Consider the following 18,537-nt stretch of genomic DNA (forward strand, 5'->3'; position numbering starts at 1 on the left):
AGAATCTAGAACTTGCAGTTGTAGGCAATGGCAGATAACTGGGTTGCCATGCATTCATGCCTTGTTTTTCATCACTTCTCTCCCAGGTCCAGCAGGGAACATACAGTAGTATGTGCATGATTACTACTATGTTGCAAGGTTCAAAGCCACATATGCTTATGCCTTGCCTGCTATGGAGGGAAAACAACAATGGGACATGGTGGACCCTGGATTCAAGCTTTGCGCTCCAATTCTGAAGAGAGCAGCAGGTAGACCAAGGAAGAGTCAAATCAGACCTCGCAGCGAAGGAGCTGGACTTGGAGCGAGGAAGCGTAAGTGCACAAGGTGTGGTGGGTCTGGTCATTTTGGTAAGTATTGTGATAACACAGTAGATCCAGCGTTCGTAGAGAGTTTCGATGAAGGCTTCGATGAAAATGTTGGTCAGCAGCCGGTTGCCTCAACAGATGATGAAAATGATGGTCAACAGCCGGTTGCATCAGATGAGGATTTTGACGAGGTTCCAAATGATGATGGTCAACAGCCGCATGATTTTGACGATGATCCAAAATATCCTCCAAATAATGATTCAAGTGAGGCTCCAAATGGTGATCCAAGTGAGGCTCTAAATGGTGATCATGGTGATCCAAGTGAGGCTCCAAATAATGATCCAAGTGAGGCTCCAAATGGTGACCAACCTTCTGTTGTTGTGAATTCTGCTAGGTATGTAAATCTTGCAAGGGTCAAATACTACTGTACATCTATCATTTGACATGATCTCATTACCGTTTATGTTTTGCACAGTTCTATGGTAGGTTTGAAGAAGACGCGCAAGGTACCAACAACCAAGAGAAGAAGAGAAGAAACAATGAGCACAAGGTGCACGAGGAGCAAAGTGATGGCAAGAAGCTCAAGGAACAGACAGAAGCCCCAACGCTATCTATGAATAATTATGAAACATTATGAATAAGGGATGATGTTGTATTATGAAACATTTATCACTTGACATGTTGTATTTCTGTTGGATGATGTTGGACCTATGTTAGAAGTATGTTTGACATGATGTTTAAATATCTGTTGGATGATGTTTGAATGAGCACATGGTTTTTCCTTTTTTTGATTTTTTTGAATTTTGTTTTGCTCATTTAAATTCTGGTCAAACCTAACTTTGACCAAGATTTAAACAAGTCTAAAACATCAAAATGAAAAACTAAGCCTGGATACTTCTTAGTCAATCCAAAATGAAGTTGTGGTGAGCTTTTTGAATTTTTCATGAAAAATGTGCTAAAAAGAGGGGTCCAAAGGTAGGGTAAACGGCCTCATTTCTAAGCAAAATTTTTTTTGACCTTGTCTAAATCAGCCAAATAACTTTCCTACACATATATTCTATATGTACAGACTATGTGCGCTGGTTTTTCCATTTTTTGATTTTTTTTTAAATTTGTTTTGCTCATTTGAATTCGGGTCAAACTTAACTTTGACCAAGATTTAAACAAGTGTAAAACATCAAAATGAAAAATTAAGCCTGGATCCTTCTTAGTCACTCCAAAATGAAGCTGTGGTTAGTTTTTTGAAATTTTCATGTTAATTTGCCCAAAACACTTCTCTTCACTTCATACAAGAGAGTTTGAGATACTCGAGATATCATACAATACACATGAACTTATCATTTAAATGTATGTAAAGCTTGTTTATCAACTTAAATCGTTAGTATATGACATAAGAAGACTATCTGCGCAGGTTTTTTATTTTTCTGATTTTTATTTAATTTATTATGCTTATTTGAAATTTGGTCAAACATAGCTTTGACTGCTCCAAACCCCGCTAACCCTAGCGCTGAACAAGGACCGTTCATCTAACCCTAGCGGCGATCAAGGGCCGTCGATCTAACCCTTCTAGAAGGAATCTGCAAGGAGGAGGGGGGCGATCCGTGAGATGCAATCTGATTGGCTAGGAGATTGTTTTTTAACAAATACCGGGCGCGCTGGATGGACCGTTGGGCCGTCTCGTGCTCTGGGCCTGAGACCGCAGTAAATAGCCCGTCTCAGCCTTTCCAGGCCTTGCATGCATGGAGGCGGCGACGTGGGTTTGCATGCGCGGGAGGCGGCGACGTGCATGCATGCAAGCGAGGCGAGCGAGGCGCGTTAGGTGAGCTAGGCTAGCGAGGCGAGCTAGGTGGTTCAATGCAGTGGTTCAGGGCAGCGATTCACATGCACCGCCCGGTCAAAGAGCTATGCAGTGATTCAGATGCACGCACGCGCCCCATGCATCGTTTTCGTGCAAAAAATTAAGTGTGCAAAACGTAACGGATACACACACGCGTCCAGATTCACACACACACCGTTCTCATCCTTTCTCTCTTCCTCTCCCACCCACAGGCCTATAAATGGGGTGCCTCTCTTCCTCTCCCACCCACAAGCTAGATCCGATCCTCTCCAACTTCAAACACCCAAGCGACCGAGCCCTCCCCAAGCGAGACCAAGTGAAGATGCAGTTCAACGGGCCGATTTTCAACCGTCCGCCTGTCGTGCCGGAGCTACGCTACCCACCGGGCATGCTCGTGGAGAGGGAGCTCCGTGTGTGGGCTATTTCAAGGTGGCGGGGTTCCGTCGAACTCACCCGCGCCTTCCTCAGAGCGGGCTATGCCCACCTCCCACGGGGCTCGCCGAGGATGTTCACCCTCAACGAGGTTCGTGACCGCGGCGGCATCCTCCTACTGCTCACGGTCACCTTCACCAACCTGTTTGACGCGCGCGAGCTCCTCGGCCAAGTATTTTGGTGCGGCTGCGAGGCCATCTTCTTCACCGTCTACAACATCTACACCAACTACGAGCGCATCTTCCCCGCTCCTGGCCAGATGCACTCCCTTCCCTACGACGAGGAGGAGGAGGTGTGAAGATGAAGACGGTGTTGAAGGGGCGCGCGCAGCCAAGGTGGAAGAAGAAGGTCAAGATGAAGATGTTCAAGCCCGGAGTCAAGCTCGTCATGTTTCGTTTTTTATTTTGTTGCTTTTCTATGTCGTGTCATGTCGTGTCATGTTTCGTCATGTGTCTGTGAACTGTCCGTGAACTTATCTAAGTTATTGCAATGGTACGGTGTGTTCCATCTTATCTAAGTTATTAGGGTTTATTATGTGTATTAAAAAATGTCCGTGCCCAAACATATCATTTCTTCCCTAAACAAGTCATGAAGTTCGAGAACTTGTGGTTTTCATTAATGAAAATCGGTGGGAGTGAGAAGCCCTCTGTTTCATTCAAACAAAAAGTTATGAACTAACATGCAAATTTATTCCCTTTAAATCCTAAACCAAGTGCCACTCTAACCCTAAACCAAATGTCACTCTGACCAAAATCATGTGGTAGTGCAATATACATTTTCAACCTTCCAACCCTCCAAAATTTAAGTGCAAAACAATGGAAAACCACTCTCACGATTGTGCAAACATTCACGGTCTCACTAATTTTTTTAAAAAAATTCACAATCTCACTATGTATACCTTCCTTCCCTATCCATGTCAAAGTCTTGCCATCTGTCCTAGCGGTTACCAGCGCAGCCCTAAACACCACAAACCCACGCGGTTCTGGGTTCGAGTCTCTAGCCGCACCAATTTTTTGTGCATTTCCATCCTTTATTTTTTAGACAAATTATGTTTTTCTCAATGTAATGCCCTTAAAAATTGTTCATTTATTTTGGCACCTAGCGTAAACCTCTACCAGAGCTGAGGTACATTTTCCATGAGATTTTGGTCTTTAATTTAAATCACGGTGTATTTGAATTGGATTAATTAACAGCTTCAAAAAATTTCTAACCTTAATTGTTTGGCTCCGGAATAATTCAATTAGCTTCCACAAAAAGTTCCAGCATTATGATTTACTGCCTAAATTAAATCAGAATAGAAAACAGAAAAATACGCAAGAGAACCCCCGAATGAGCCCAATTGGATGCAGTTGGCCCATTAGTCTAGCCTGCACATGGCTCTACGCTTTGAATTTGGCCCAAGAACAACCTTTTTTTGGACAGAAAGGTAGAGCAGAGAGCTGCATTTCATTGATCAAAAGTTTCTGAATTCCTAATTTCTTCTTTTTTTTCCAACATATTTTAATGTTGGTCACTTCTTCTCTTTTTGTTTCAACATTTAAACAACTTTAACCAACATTTAAACTAGGTGGATTTCTCAAACAATTTCAAGATTACAAATTCCTCCTTAATTCATGCCTTTTCATACATTTTCAACATTACAACCAGTGCGATTTGTTGGGTTTCGTAGTAATTTCAAAAAAATTCCTACGCTCACGCAAGATCATGGTGATGCATAGCAACGAGAGGGGAGAGTATGATCTACGTACCCTTGTAGATCGACAACGGAAGCATTTGGTTGACGTAGTCGTACGTCTTCAGGCCCGACCGATCAAGCACCGAAACTACGACACCTCCGAGTTCTAGCACACGTTCAGCTCGATGACGATCCCCGGACTCCGATCCAGCAAAGTGTCGGGGAAGAGTTCCGTCAGCACGACGGCGTGGTGACGATCTTGATGTACTACTGCAGCAGGGCTTCGCCTAAGCACCGCTACAATATTATCGAGGACTATGGTGGAAGGGGGCACCGCACACGGCTAAGAATATGATCACGTGGATCAACTTGTGCTGTTCTGGGGTGCCCCTGCCTCCGTATATAAAGGCTCAAGGGGGGGGGGGTGCGGCCGGCCTAGGAGAGGCGCGCCAGGAGGAGTCCTACTCCCTCTGGGAGTAGGATTCCCCCCCCCCCCAATCCTAGTTGGAATAGGATTCGCGGAGGGGGGAAAAGAGAGAGGGGGGCCGGCCCCCTCTCCTTGTCCTATTCGGACCAAGGGAGGGGAGGGGCGCGCGGCCCATCTAGGGCTGCCCCTTCTCTTTTCCACTAAGGCCCACTTAGGCCCATATAGCTCCCGGGGGGTTCCGGTAACCTCCCGGTACTCCGGTAAAATCCCGATTTCACCCGGAACACTTCCGATATCCAAACATAGGCTTCCAATATATCAATCTTTATGTCTTGACCATTTCGAGACTCCTTGTCATGTCCGTGATCACATCCGGGACTCCGAACAACCTTCGGTATATCAAAATATATAAACTCATAATATAATTGTCATTGTAACCTTAAGCGTGCGGACCCTACGGGTTCGAGAACAATGTAGACATGACCGAGACACGTCTCCGGTCAATAACCAATAGCGGAACCTGGATGCTCATATTGGCTCCTACATATTCTACGAAGATCTTTTATCGGTCAGACTGCATAACAACATACGTTGTTCCCTTTGTCATCGGTATGTTACTTGCCCGAGATTTGATCGTCGGTATCCCATACCTAGTTCAATCTCGTTACCGGCAAGTCTCTTTACTCGTTCTGTAATACATCATCCCGCAACTAACTCATTAGTTGCAATGCTTGCAAGGCTTAAGTGATGTGCATTACCGAGAGGGCCCAGAGATACATCTCCGACAATCGGAGTGACAAATCCTAATCTCGAAATACGCCAACCCAACATGTACCTTTGGAGACACCTGTAGAGCTCCTTTATAATCACCCAGTTACGTTGTGACGTTTGGTAGCACACAAAGTGTTCCTCTGGCAAACGGGAGTTGCATAATCTCATAGTCATAGGAACATGTATAAGTCATGAAGAAAGCAATAGCAACATACTAAACGATTGGGTGCTAAGCTAATGGAATGGGTCATGTCAATCAGATCATTCAACTAATGATGTGATCCTGTTAATCGAATGACAACTCTTTGTCTATGGTTAGGAAACATAACCATCTTTGATTAACAAGCTAGTCTAGTAGAGGCATACTAGTGACACTCTATTTGTCTATGTATTCACACATGTATTATGTTTCCGGTTAATACAATTCTAGCATGAATAATAAACTTTTATCATGATATAAGGAAATAAATAATAACTTTATTATTGCCTCTAGGGCATATTTCCTTCAGTCTCCCACTTGCACTAGAGTCAATAATCTAGATTACACAGTAATGATTCTAACACCCATGGAGCCTTGGTGCTGATCATGTTTTGCTCGTGGAAGAGGCTTAGTCAACGGGTCTGCAACATTCAGATCTGTATGTATCTTGCAAATCTCTATGTCTCCCACCTGGACTAGATCCTGGATGGAATTGAAGCGTCTCTTGATGTGCTTGGTTCTGTTGTGAAATCTGGATTCCTTCGCCAAGGCAATTGCACCAGTATTGTCACAAAAGATTTTCATTGGACCCGATGCACTAGGTACGACACCTAGATCGGATATGAACTCCTTCATCCAGACTCCTTCATTTGCTGCTTCCGAAGCAGCTATGTATTCTGCTTCACACGTAGATCCCGCCACGACGCTTTGTTTAGAACTGCACCAACTGACAGCTCCACCGTTTAATGTAAACACGTATCCAGTTTGCGATTTAGAATCGTCCGGATCAGTGTCAAAGCTTGCATCAACGTAACCGTTTGCGATGAGCTCTTTGTCACCTCCATATACGAGAAACATATCCTTAGTCCTTTTCAGGTACTTCAGGATGTTCTTGACCGCTGTCCAGTGATCCACTCCTGGATTACTTTGGTACCTCCCTGCTAGACTTATAGCAAGGCACACATCAGGTCTGGTACACAGCATTGCATACATGATAGTGCCTATGGCTGAAGCATAGGGAACATCTTTCATCTTCTCTCTATCTTCTGCAGTGGTCGGGCATTGAGTCCGACTCAACTTCACACCTTGTAACACAGGCAAGAACCCTTTCTTTGCTTGATCCATTTTGAACTTCTTCAAAATCTTGTCAAGGTATGTGCTTTGTGAAAGTCCAATTAAACATCTTGATCTATCTCTATAGATCTTTATGCCTAATATGTAAGCAGCTTCACCGAGGTCTTTCATTGAAAAACTTTTATTCAAGTATCCCTTTATGCTATCCAGAAATTCTATATCATTTCCGATCAGTAATATGTCATCCACATATAATATCAGAAATGCTACAGAGCTCCCACTCACTTTCTTGTAAATACAGGCTTCTCCAAAAGTCTGTATAAAACCAAATGCTTTGATCACACTATCAAAGCGTTTATTCCAACTCCGAGAGGCTTGCATCAGTCCATAAATGGATCGCTGGAGCTTGCACACTTTGTTAGCTCCCTTTGGATCGACAAAACCCTCCGGTTGCATCATATACAACTCTTCTTCCAGAAATCCATTCAGGAATGCAGTTTTGACATCCATCTGCCAAATTTCATAATCATAAAATGCGGCAATTGCTAACATGATTCGGACAGACTTAAGCATCGCTACGGGTGAGAAGGTCTCATCGTAGTCAATCCCTTGAACTTGCCGAAACCCTTTTGCGACAAGTCGAGCTTTGTAGACAGTAATATTACCGTCGGCGTCAGTCTTCTTCTTGAACATCCATTTATTCTCAATTGCTTGCCGATCATTGGGCAAGTCAACCAAAGTCCACACTTTGTTCTCATACATGGATCCCATCTCAGATTTCATGGCTTCAAGCCATTTTGCGGAATCTGGGCTCACCATCGCTTCTTCATAGTTCGTAGGTTAATCATGATCTAGTAGCATGACTTCCAGAACAGGATTACCGTACCACTCTGGTGCGGATCTTACTCTGGTTGATCTATGAGGTTTAGTAGTATCTTGTTCTGAAGTTTCATGATCATTATCATTAGCTTCCTCACTAATTGTTGTAGGTGTCACAGAAAAAGTTTTTTGTGATGCACTACTTTCTAATAAGGGAGCAGGTACAGTTACCTCGTCAAATTCTACTTTCCTCCCACTCACTTCTTTCGAGAGAAACTCCTTCTCTAGAAAGTTTTCGAATTTAGCAACAAAAGTCTTGCCTTCGGATCTGTGATAGAAGGTGTATCCAATAGTCTCCTTTGGATATCCTATGAAGACACATTTCTCCGATTTGGGTTCGAGCTTATCAGGTTGAAGCTTTTTCACATAAGCATCGCAGCCCCAAACTTTCAGAAACGACAACTTTGGTTTCTTTCCAAACCATTGTTCATAAGGCGTCGTCTCAACGGATTTTGATGGTGCCCTATTTAACGTGAATGCGGCCGTCTCCAAAGCATAACCCCAAAAACAATAGCGGTAAATCAGTAAGAGACATCATAGATCGCACCATATCTAGTAAAGTACAATTACGACGTTCGGACACACCATTACGCTGTGGTGTTCCGGGTGGCGTGAGTTGCGAAACTATTCCGCATTGTTTCAAATGTACACCAAACTCGTAACTCAAATATTCTCATCCACGATCAGATCGTAGAAACTTTATTTTCTTGTTACGATGATTTTCAACTTCACTCTGAAATTCTTTGAACTTTTCAAATGTCTCAATATTCATCATGAGCCTCAATATTCATCGGACCACATACATCTGTATGTATGATTTCCAACAAATCTGTTGCTCTATCCATAGTACCGGAGAACGGTGTTTTAGTCATCTTGCCCATGAGGCACGGTTCACAAGTACCAAGTGATTCATAATCAAGTGGTTCCAAAAGTCCATCAGTATGGAGTTTCTTCATGCGCTTTACACCGATATGACCTAAACGGCAGTGCCACAAATAAGTTGCACTATCATTATCAACTCTACATCTTTTGGTTTCAACATTATGAATATGTGTGTTACTACTATCGAGATTCAATAAGAATAGGCCACTCTTCAAGGGTGCATGACCATAAAAGATATTACTCATATAAATAGAACAACCATTATTCTCTGATTTAAATGAATAACCGTCTCGCATCAAACAAGATCCAGATATAATGTTCATGCTTAACGCTGGCACCAAATAACAATTATTTAGATCTAATATTAATCCCGAAGGTAGATGTAGAGGTAGCGTGCCGACTGCGATCACATCGACTTTGGAACCGTTTCCCACGCGCATCATCACCTCGTCCTTAGCCAATCTTCGCTTAATCCGTAGTCCCTGTTTCGAGTTGCAAATATTAGCAACAGAACCAGTATCAAATACCCAGGTACTACTGCGAGCATTAGTAAGGTACACATCAATAACATGTATATCACATATACCTTTGTTCACCTTGCCATCCTTCTTATCCGCCAAATACTTGGGGCAGTTCCGCTTCCAGTGACCAGTCTGCTTGCAGTAGAAGCAGTCAGTTTCAGGCTTAGGTCCAGACTTGGGTTTCTTCTCTCGAGCAGCAATTTGCTTGCCGTTCTTCTTGAAGTTCCCCTTCTTCTTCCCTTTGCCCTTTTTCTTGAAACTAGTGGTCTTGTTGACCATCAACACTTGATGCTCCTTTTTGATTTCTACCTCTGCAGCTTTCAGCATTGCGAAGAGCTCGGGAATAGTCTTATTCATCCCTTGCATATTATAGTTCATCACGAAGCTCTTGTAGCTTGGTGGCAGTGATTGGAGAATTCTGTCAAATGACGCAATCATCCGGAAGATTCACTCCCATCTGAATCAAGTGATTATTATACCCAGACATTTTGAGTATATGCTCACTGACAGAACTGTTCTCCTCCATCTTGCAGCTATAGAACTTATTGGAGACTTCATATCTCTCAATCCGGGCATTTGCTTGAAATATTAACTTCAACTCCTGGAACATCTCATATGCTCCATGACGTTCAAAACGTCGTTGAAGTCCCGGTTCTAAGCCGTAAAGCATGGCACACTGAACTATCGAGTAGTCATCAGCTTTGCTCTGCCAGACGTTCACAACATCTGGTGTTGCTCCAGCAGCAGGCCTGGCACCCAGCGGTGCTTCCAGGATGTAATTCTTCTGTGCAGCAATGAGGATAATCCTCAAGTTACGGACCCGGTCCTTGTAATTGCTACCATCATCTTTCAACTTTGCTTTCTCAAGGAACGCATTAAAATTCAACGGAACAACATCACGGGCCATTTATCTACAGTCATACATAAACAAGCAAGATACTATCAGGTACTAAGTTCATGATAAATTTAGGTTCAATTAATCATATTACTTAAAGAACTCCCACTTAGATAGATATCCCTCTAATCCTCTAAGTGATTACGTGATCCAAATCAACTAAACCTTGTCCGATCATCACGTGAGATGGAGTAGATTCATTGGTGAACATCACTATGTTGATCATATCTACTATATGATTCACGATCGACCTTTCGCTCTCCGTGTTCCGAGGCCATATCTGTATATGCTTGGCTCGTCAAGTATAACCTGAGTATTCCGCGTGTGCAACTGTTTTGCACCCGTTGTATTTGAACGTAGAGCCTATCACACCCGATCATCACGTGGTGTCTCAGCACGAAGAACTTTCGCAGCGGTGCATACTCAGAGAGAACACTTCTTGATAATTTAGTGAGAGATCATCTTATAATGCTACCGTCAATCAAAGCAAGATAAGATGCATAAAAGATAAACATCACATGCAATCAATATAAGTGATATGATATGGCCATCATCATCTTGTGCTTGTGATCTCCATCTCCGAAGCACCGTCATGATCACCATCGTTACCGGCGCAACACCTTGATCTCCATCGTAGCATCATTGTCGTCTCACCAATCTTATGCTTCCACGACTATCGCTACCGCTTAGTGATAAAGTAAAGCATTACAGCGCGATTGCATTGCATACAATAAAGCGACAACCATATGGCTCCTGCCGGTTGCCGATAACTCGGTTACAAAACATGATCATCTCATACAATAAAATTTAGCATCATGTCTTGACCATATCACATCACAACATGCCCTGCAAAAACAAGTTAGACGTCCTCTACTTTGTTGTTGCATGTTTTACGTGGCTGCTACAGGCTTAAGCAAGAACCAATCTCACCTATGCATCAAAAACCACAACGATAGTTTGTCAAGTTGGTGCTGTTTTAACCTTCGCAAGGACCGGGCGTAGCCACACTCAGTTCAACTAAAGTTGGAGAAACTGTCACCCGCAAGCCACCTATGTGCAAAGCACGTCGGGAGAACTGGTCTCGCGTAAGCGTACGCGTAATGTCGGTCCGAGCCGCTTCGTCCAACAATACCGCCGAACCAAAGTATGACATGCTGGTAAGCAGTATGACTTATATCGCCCACAACTCACTTGTGTTCTACTCATGCATATAACATCAACATATAAAACCTAGGCTCGGATGCCACTGTTGATTTCAAAAAAATTCCTACGCTCACGCAAGATCATGGTGATGCATAGCAACGAGAGGGGAGAGTATGATCTACGTACCCTTGTAGATCGACAACGGAAGCGTTTGGTTGATGTAGTCGTACGTCTTCACGGCCCGACCGATCAAGCACCGAAACTACGGCACCTCCGAGTTCTAGCACACGTTCTGCTCGATGACGATCCCCGGACTCCGATCCAGCAAAGTGTCGGGGAAGAATTCCGTCAGCACGACGGCGTGGTGACGATCTTGATGTACTACTGCAGCAGGGCTTCGCCTAAGCACCGCTACAATATTATCGAGGACTATGGTGGAAGGGGGCACCGCACACGCACTACTAGAAAAAGGGCTATAGATGGGATTGACACTAATGGCGCACCACCTTCTGATACGCCATTAGAGCTGAAACTACTAATGGCGCACCTGGCCCAGGGTGCGCCATTAGTATCAAATTTTTTTTGAACTAGTGCGCCTGTCCAAACATACTAATGGCGCATCCAGACACAGTGCACCATTACTAGTTGTAACTAATAATGGCGCACCTGTCGGAAAGTGCGCCACTAATGTTGTTTTTTATTATATTTTTTATTACTTTTTTTGCAAAACTACTAATGGCGCACTGTTCCACCATGCGCCATTACTAGTTTAAACTAGTAATGGCGCACTGTTCCACCATTAGTATGTTTTTTTTGCAAAACTACTAATGACGCACCACCAGAAGGTGCGTCATTAGTAACCTGGATTACTAATGGCGCATTTAGAGTTAGTGCGCCATTAGTAAGTGGGCAGCAACAAGATATTTTGGACATCCATCCATCCATCCGACCCAACGCACCAACACACACACACACACTCTCTCTCTCTATCTATCTCTCTCGGTCGAACCCACCCAAACCCTCGTCGCCTCCTCTCTTCCCCCCGAACCCCTCTCTCCCTCGCTGCCGTCGCCACCCATGCCGCCCGGTTCCGGCGAGCTCCGGCCGCGCGCAGCACGCCCGCGAGATCCCCTTGGTCCGCATCTGGCTTACCTCCATGCAGATCCGCGGCTCCCCCACTGGCTAGGGTTTTGCATCCCCTTTTGTTCGCCGGGATCCGCCATGGCAGGCCACGGCGAGGCCATAGGTGACCGGATCCAGCACTGGTAAGCCCCTCCCCCTCCTTCTTCGCCCACCATCTCCTCCTCACCTCACCTCATCTTCTCTTCCTTCTCTGCAGGTCGCCATGGGCGTGCCGACGATGATGGCAGGAGGGGCGCACCTCCGTGGGGCGGGACGCCGCCATGGAGATGGATTCCCTTGTCCGCCACCACGCAGCGGCACCATGGAGCCTCCCAGCGCCCCAAACCCTAGCGGAGAGAGAGGAGCTGCTCCTAGTACAGCACGCCATGGAAGGGATTTTTTGGTATTTTTGTTGTTGTTTCTCTTCCCGATCTAATCATGTGGAAGGCCCTTTTCCTCACCATGATTTATTCATCTCCCCTTCCTCTGTTTTGTGCAGTTTGCTCTAATGGTGAAGCTTCTTCTGCAGGACACCCTCCACCCCTCCCCTGCATCCACTTCCTACCCCCATACATGGTGAGCTACAACCTCTCTTTCTAGCCCTTGCAAATCTGATCTAGAGTGGACATGAATTGCAATTGTCATGGACACTACATAACAGCAAGTATTGGTTCAGTTTTTGTGTGAAATTCAATTGTCATTGTGCTTTTTGATGCTTGCTTCAGAAAAATAAAATCATGGATAGATAGAAGATGGAAACAATGAGCTTCCTTTCAAGTTAGTAATACTAAAAATCATTTGGCTCATCAATTTTTCATGTCTTGTGTTAAATCCACTCCATTGCAATCTGGCTATGTATGGATGGTTTGGTACAATTTGCCATGGATGAGTATAGTAGTTACGTACACATGTGCTCTGTAGTTTTAGTCCTTCTTGTGTTGCTGCACTTAGTCTAGAGATACAACGACATTAGTTAGGTCATGGATGGATGGATCAATACATACAGCTAGCACTGCTAGCAACAACAACAAAATAACCTTGTGATTGATTCTGTTGACGCTAGCATGCTCTATTAGTTTTGGAGCCCAACCATGGACTGTACGTACTAAGCTAGCTCAAGCACACACACATGCAGCTTGATTTATTTCTGTAGATACTAGCAGCAGCACGCGTGTCTCCTATACTAGCTTGCTTAATTTCTATACTAGATCAACGACACTAGCACTTACTTGTTTGTTAGATTCGGAGCAGCAGGCATCCTCCGTGGACGATGACGACAACCAAGTCATCCACCGCCACGACGACACCCCACACATGGTCCAACTCGACTACAACATCCACCGCGTGACGGCGACGTGGTCGTGTGCGGCATCGACCAACCTCCTCTCCTGTGAATCCGTCTCCTACCTGTAGCTCCCGCTCTTGTGCTGCTATATTAGTACCTTGCTCTGTTTCATGCGTATGGGTGATTTTGTTTGTGCTTGTGTCATGGAAAAGATCATTCCTATTTATTTGTGCTCTGTTTTCTTTATTATCACGAGTTGCAAAATTAGTAGTGGGAAGTAAACTTTTGTTAACTTGTTGGTTGAACCAATGGAACTACTGTTATATTTGATTTGTTGCTCAACTAGTGCTGCAATGATGGGATCGAATGATTGCATGACCCTAATGTTGGCCTATCATTTCAATTATCTTGGTCTTATAGATGTTATTGTTGCTGTCATATAGCACATGCTAGTTTCTTTATTGGTTGGCTGCTGGTTCTATTTGTTCATATGCATAAGTGCTACTGTTTTTTTGTTATCTTATAAAGGATGTAGTCCTTCATTTGTATATAGCCGTAACTCTCTTATTGATCAACATATACTGATTCATCTCTTTACTGCAATTACTCTGTGTACTTCATGATTTGCTCCTGTAGTGGTATAAAATTATAGTTTCTCTTTCAAGCTGGTATCTGTGTTTGATATATACTAGTCTTTATCTAAATACCATGTATTAGTATTTCTTGTATGGTTTAGTACATCATCTACTGGTGGTTTAGTTGTATATTGTACAGGACATAGTCCTGACGGTTGCATGTAGTGATAATTCTTTCTTTGCATTAGCTATTTCATATGTTTCAGATAATTTAGATGCATGCTTATACTCCTATCTATACCAGGTGCATGTGTTGTGCTTGTGTACCTATATACAGAATAGTACCCATGTGTAAGTGGGTGTATGTGTTCTGCTTATAGCAGATGTTTAGTAAATGTGCTATCAATGGCCTATTTCTTCTTGCAGGTTATGGACTATATCTTTCCTTGCCAATTCCCTCTCTCTTAAATCTGATTTGAACAGATGCTGCACTGGTCTCTTCACTTTCTTTCTTTCTCTCCTACTCTCACTGATAAGAACAGGTGCTCCTTAATCTTGCCATGCCAATGATGGTGTCCTGAGGCTCTCATCGTTACTTAAAGATGTTGCACTACTTTATCCAATGATGCAATAGTCTTAGCACTACTAGGCTGCCTGAGGACAATCCCTACTTCAAACCCTACCTCTGGGCTAGTTGATTAGTAGTGGGTTTGTTGGATTTCATCTGAAAACTAACCCAAGCTTAATTGAGGGATCCCCTAATCATGGAGTTAGTTCTAGTTTGAGTTGATCTTTGGGTTTGGCTTTGATCTATACTTTGCTGGCTCTACTTCTGTCTTTTGGGTTATTGGCTCCATTTATGCAGTGTTGGCTCTCTTCTACTGTTTCTTTGATCAACTTAATCTGATTGGGGTTTGACTAATGTTTCCAAACTCGTAAGTGCTAGCTCCTACAGCAAAGGCATTTTGCTAAGGGGAATGGTACATTTAAACCTTGATCAAGTTTTTCATGTTTGTTGTTTCTTGTTTTGCAGTTTGATGAACTGGAAGAAAGAGGCAGAAGATGAAGAACTAGATAGTTTAGTATAGGTTTAGTTTAAGACTTTTTCTAGATACGCCCGCTATCTAGCGGGAGAGGGGAGGGAGCGTTGGAGGAACCGGATGAAGACGAGTTTCATCGTGTTGATGCTCATCGTGATGACCACAGCTCTCTTCTATGTGATGGTAGTTTAGATGATCGATATCGACTTGTAATGTGAAGACAAATTCGCTACTCGCGGTCTCGAGACTTGTAATATAATGTTCTATCTTTGTTCGGTCTTTTCAATTCGGAGACTAATATGATGAATTGTATTCGGAGACTAATATGATGAATTGTATTCAGAGAGTAATCTTCTATTGTATTCGATGAATCTGTTGTTGATGTGTGCTGTCTATATTTTGTCCAATTATACATTTTGTAACCTGTGCAAAAAACAGAAAATAAAAAAAACCTAATATTCATACTAATGGCGCATCACATCACAGTGTGCCATTAGTATGCCAAAGGATACTAATGGCGCATCATTAAACAGTGCGCCATTAGTATGCCGAAGTTACTAATGGCGCATCTTGTTGTTGTGTGCCATTAGTATGCAAAATCACCTGGGTATACATGGCCCCCCGGGAGGCATACTAATGGCGCACTGTTGTATATACTAATGGCGCATCTGAGGTGCGCCATTAGTATACCAGATATTAATGGCGCACCTGTGGTGCGCCATTAGTAAAATATACTAATGGCATGGCACTAATGGCGCACCACTAATGCGCCATTAATGGCCAAATTAGGTGCGCCATTAGTAGGCCTTTTCCTAATAGTGACGGCTAAGAATATGATCACGTGGATCAACTTGTGTTGTTCTGGGATGCCCTTGCCTCCGTATATAAAGGCTCAGGGGGGGGTGTGGCCGGCCTAGGAGAGGCCAGGAGGAGTCCTTCCCCCCTCCCCCAATCCTAGTTGGAATAGGATTCGTGGAGGGGGGAAAAGAGAGAGGGGGGCCGGCCCCCTCTCCTTGTCCTATTCGGACCAAGGGAGGGGAGGGGCGCGCGGCCCATCTAGGGCTGCCCCTTCTCTTTTCCACTAAGGCCCACTTAGGCCCATATAGCTCCCGGGGGGTTCCGGTAACCTCCCGGTACTCCGGTAAAATCCCGATTTCATCCGGAACACTTCGGATATCCAAACATAGGCTTCCAATATATCAATCTTTATGTCTCGACCATTTCGAGACTCCTCGTCATGTCCGTGATCACATCCGGGACTCCGAACAACCTTCGGTATATCAAAATGTATAAACTCATAATATAACTGTCATCTTAACCTTAAGCGTGCGGACCCTACGGGTTCGAGAACAATGTAGACATGACCGAGACACGTCTTCGGTCAATAACCAATAGCGGAACCTGGATGCTCATATTGGCTCCTACATATTCTATGAAGATCTTTTAGACCGCATAACAACATATGTTGTTCCCTTTGTCATCGGTATGTTATTTGCCCGAGATTCGATTGTCGGTATCCCATACCTAATTCAATCTCGTTACCGGCAAGTCTTTTTACTCGTTCTGTAATACATCATCCCGCAACTAACTCATTAGTTGCAATGCTTGCAAGACTTAAATGATGTGCATTACCGAGAGGGCCCAGAGATACATCTCCGACAATCGGAGTGACAAATCCTAATCTCGAAATACTCCAACCCAACATGTACCTTTGGAGACACCTGTAGAGCTCCTTTATAATCACTTAGTTACGTTGTGACGTTTGGTAGCACACAAAGTGTTCCTCTGGCAAACGGGAGTTGCATAATCTCATAGTCATAGGAACATGTATAAGTCAGGAAGAAAGCAATAGCAACATACTAAACGATCGGGTGCTAAGCTAATGGAATGGGTCATGTCAATCAGATCATTCAACTAATGATGTGATCCTGTTAATTGAATGACAACTCTTTGTCTATGGTTAGGAAACATAACCATCTTTGATTAACAAGCTAGTCTAGTAGAGGCATACTAGTGACACTCTGTTTGTCTATGTATTCACACATGTATTATGTTTCCGGTTAATACAATTCTAACATGAATAATAAACTTTTATCATGATATAAGAAAATAAATAATAACTTTATTATTGCCTCTAGGGCATATTTCCTTCACGATTACCATACATACAAATGCCCAAAAGTATTGGTAGTGCTTGATCTTCAAGCTTCCTAACCTTCTTCTTCAACATCCTAAGCTCAACAGCTAGCTCTCTGTCAATGCGTGCTTCGCCCTTCATCTCTTCTTCCGGAGCTCGTGGTGCGGCTACTGCTGTTCGTGGCAGCATGCGCAACCATTCTTCATGCTCTTTTTGCAGTTCATTCATCAGAGTCTTGGCCAGAGCATCGACCCAAAGAAAGAAGCATGTCACCTGCATGAACACCAAACAGATCAACCCATTGCTCAAAGATCCCGACCACGAAAATGGTGCAATTGCCCCGATTCTTACCCATTCTCGCTGCACACGTAGAACGGACGATTCTGCTTCCTCGATATCTGAGAAACCCTCCGATCAACGCCCGCCCGGCACCGCGGACAGACGAAGACAGGCATGTTCACACGCGCCCGGCTCCGCATCCGCGAGATGGCGCGGGAGCTTGAGGAAGACATGAAGCTCAGAGCCAAAGGGATCTCAACGCCGCCCCGCCGCGCCCTCCACTGCTAGCTTCCCACTGCCGCGCCCTACACAGCTAGCTTCCCGCCGCCGTGCTCTCTCTCTCTCTTTCGCCGTGGTCACTTCTGTGCTCTCTGTCGCCGTGGTCACCGCCGCTGTCGCCCGCTTATATAGCACACCCGCCAACGGCTCTCTGCTCAGCGGCTCTCTGCTGGTCCCACAAGCCATGCGTGCAACGGTCTGAATAAAATTGGCCGTTTCTGCCGCCTAGTCCCACCTGTAAGGGCTGAGTCAAAAGGTTGACCTGACGGAGATGACAGAGTTCACGGAACGAGTTGGTGCGCACGGACTAGGGGCAAAACTAAGCACAATTCGCATCTGAGGGCAAAACTAAGTACATGGACACCACTGAGGGCAAAAGGATAATTAACCCTATTTTCATATACAGGGTTCATCAATTTTGCAAGAGAATTCCGTGTTCTAGTGCAAAAGTGTGCTCTATGAATGATTTATGGTAATAAACAGCTAAAAATCTGAGATGAAAGCAGAAGTTCTACTCTGCAAATGTGTAATGTGCTTGTACTCTAGGTGGAGACATAAAAGTAGCAACGTAAAAAAAGAAACATGAAGAAGAGACCAGTACTCTTTTCCTGCAGCAACATCAAGTGAAAGTTCACATCAAAAGGAGAGGAAGATATCGTCTGAACTCCAATTTATAGCAGCAGCAAAACAATGGTCAATGTAGCAAAAGGATTCAGAGCTGTACATGTTCATCTTGTGCTCGACAGTATTCAGCATGCCTGAGTCTTGGTGGGCCGTGAC

This window comes from Triticum urartu, chromosome 6, assembly GCF_003073215.2.
Source record: "Triticum urartu cultivar G1812 chromosome 6, Tu2.1, whole genome shotgun sequence".
NCBI lineage: Eukaryota > Viridiplantae > Streptophyta > Magnoliopsida > Poales > Poaceae > Triticum > Triticum urartu.